Source organism: Strongylocentrotus purpuratus, unplaced genomic scaffold (genome assembly GCF_000002235.5).
Source record: "Strongylocentrotus purpuratus isolate Spur 01 unplaced genomic scaffold, Spur_5.0 spur5_scaffold_12, whole genome shotgun sequence".
Taxonomy (NCBI): domain Eukaryota; kingdom Metazoa; phylum Echinodermata; class Echinoidea; order Camarodonta; family Strongylocentrotidae; genus Strongylocentrotus; species Strongylocentrotus purpuratus.
In genome coordinates this window covers 26243178-26246373 of record NW_022145597.1, presented here as the reverse complement: position 1 = coordinate 26246373, position 3196 = coordinate 26243178, and positions in this window count along the sequence as shown.

Genomic DNA, 3196 nt, shown 5'->3' with positions numbered 1-3196 from the left:
GACGTCATGCAACGAGGAAGTGAAATGAACAAATTTTAACCGGGGTCATTATCATACTCAGCGAGAAAAAATATGGAAGTTCAAAAAGAGCATATTATGACTGCAACAAAAGGGATTTAGGCAAATCAATTAGGTATTACGTTGCCACTATGATTATTTGAGAGCAGTTTGTATTGACCTGAATGCAGTTATCACATTTTACAGCGGCGGATCTAGGATTTTGCAAAAGAGGAGGGTGGGTGTGGTCCAATGGGCGGAGCCCCCGGATGCTCTCGATTTTTGGCAATTCTTGGGAATCACTTCTATCCAGTGGCGTAATGAGTAAAAACGTTTGGGGGGGGGGGGCTGACAAAAAAAAAATCGGCATCATCCCACTATAACATGCAGGCCCCGCTGAACGTTTCGCAAAGTGGGGTCTAGGGGCAAAGCCCCGGCGGGGGTCAAGGGGCGGAGCCTCCGAAGCTCAAGGGTTATGGGCATCAGTGGCGGATCCAGGAATTTCTTACCGGGGGGGGGCACAAAATGGCATGGGGTTAAATATATATGTAAAACGATGAAGTGACAGCGGCGAGGGAGCGGAGCGACCAAGCGGGGGTGGGTCTGGGAGGGGGGTTCTGTCCCCCTCCCGTGGGAAGTATTTGTCATTTTAGAACCAAATTAGACGCATTTCAGGCACTTCCTGGAGTAATATGACGTAAAAGTGCTTTCTCCTTCCCCTTCCAAGAGTAGGAATCTTTTGCAATCTGAGAACCACATTTGGCACATTAATGTCCACCGGCACTTCCTGGAAAAAGTTAGAGAAAAGTGATCTGTCAAGTCGTGAGATGTTGTATATGCTTTGATGCCGCACAATGCTCAAAGACGGTGGTCCAGTACTTCATCAGTAGTACTTGCAAAAATCATCTCGAGTGTATAAACTGTGTCGTTAGCAGGGGCGTCGCTATTTTTTTGAAGTGGGGGAGTGGGGAGGGTGTAGAGGCCACCGATTACCGACAAATCCCGGGGCCAGGAACAAAGTCATTTTTCAGTTTCCCCCCTCCCGCGCGAAGCGCGAAAACTTTGATACTTCATTAAATTATAAGAGAAAGAAGACGATCCGTTGTACCGTTCTCGACTCTTGATTCTTGTTTCGCCCCTCCCGCGCAAAGCGCGGAATCTATGACGTGTCATTTAATTATTAGAGAAAGAAGACGATGCATTGTACCGGTCCCGACTCTTAATCCTCTACTGGATCCAGTTCCCTCCCACCCCCCCCCCCCCCTCTCTCCTGCGCCGAGCGCGGAAGATTTGACGTTTTAATAAATTATTACTCTTAATCCTTGTCTGAATTCATTTTCGCCCATCCCGCGCAAAACGAGGAAGCTTTCAAGTTTCATTAAATTATTAGAGAAAGAAGACGATTCGTGTTATCGTGACTGTCTTTGTCTGAATTCAGTTTTTCCCCTCCCACGCGAAGCGCGGAAGCTTTGTCGTTTCATTTAATTATTACTCTTAATCTTTTTCTGAAATCATTTTCGCGTTTCATCTAATCATTAGACAAAGAAGACGATTCGTTGTGCCATTTTCGACTCTTAATCCTTGTCTGAATTCAATCCCCCCCCCCCCCTCCTCCCGCGCGAAGCGTGGAAGCTTTGCCGTTTCATTAAATTATTAGAGAAGGAAGACCATTCGTTGTACCCTTCTCTACTCTTAATCTTGTCTGAATTCATTTTCCCCCACTATATGTGCAGTGTTACATGATGTAAGTATGGAACGCTCATTCGCAAATCTGTGCATGCTCAGCCCGAGTGGTGGGTATAGCATGTTATCTCCCGGCAGCGTCATTTTTTTCTGCGGCACAGATTGGGGCTTTTTTTTAAAAAGAGGTCTTGATTTAACCCTAACCCTTACCCTAATCCTAACCCTAACCCTAAACATTCCCATAGGCTCAACACGCACCTAACCCCAATCTGTGCCACAGAAAAAAATAACGCCTCCCGGCAGTGCTTTGCACAGTAGCTTCTGGAAAGGATTTTTTTATACTAGTGTTACTGTTAGTGGCCACTATAAGGCCCTTAGTGACTTTAAAAAACATATATGCTCTTCCTGGCTTTTTGAGAATGGGTCTGTTTGCAAGAATTAATGGAGAAACTAGCATTTAGTTGAAAATCATGTGATATCACGAACATTTATACATCACTTGTGAAAATAAGTCATGGTTCAATTTTATTTGGGGGGGGGGGGGGGGCTGGCGCCCCCCAAGCCACCCCACCAGTACGCCAGTGCTTCTATCTTAACGGGTTGTGGGTTCCAGGCCCGTTGCAGGATTAGAACCCCTCCCCGCCTCCGCCCCTGACGCTCTCGAGATCTATATATCCCTCTATATACATTATATCCTTAAAATATTCTCCTCCTCTATTAATTGCTTTATTTCGTTGGAAATCAATTCTCTCTCTCACACTTACACTGTCTGTCATAGGCCGGCCTATGGACAATTTTATAGAACAATGGGTTGTCTTGGATGGGACCCTATATATTGGCTACAAGAGCCCCTACCAAGGTCCAGTGGCTGAGCCATTCCCTTATCCACCACTGATTTATACATTTGTACGCAAATAATTATGCTAGCTTGCGTGGGGTTTCCATCCCACCAAATACGTTGCCGATCCGTTACCCAGGGGAGCGATTTAAACAAATTAAAATCTCTCACTCTTTATTTCTTTATACTCCCTCTAAGTTCCTATCTTTTACCTTATTTTCTCTCAGTTCATTCTCTTGCTCTTTATGTTAACTATAAGGCACTGCATGACAGGGGCTGTAGTGGTTTGGCGACGCCGGATTCTTGTTAAAATACAAATCACTGACGTTGAAGATATATGTATTTCAATTCTGACTTTGTCATTTATGGGCCCCCTCATTTTCCTTTAGCTCTTCCGCTGTTCTTTCCCCATTTTCTCTAGCTTCTATAGCCTTTCCTGCCAAATGTTGTTTATCCTCACTCTGCCCTCTTTTGCTATGTACCCTCTCTCCCCTTATTTGTATACTAAACTGATTCAGGTTTTCTGTTTTTCTCCTTGATTGACCTTTTACTCTTTTCCCCCCTATTTCCCCTTTCAGCTATATTTATATACAGCTCCTATTTTATCTTTCTCTTTATACAACCTTAGAGGAGGGGCGTTTTTGCCCCTCAAAAATCACCCCCTGTATGCCGACCCCC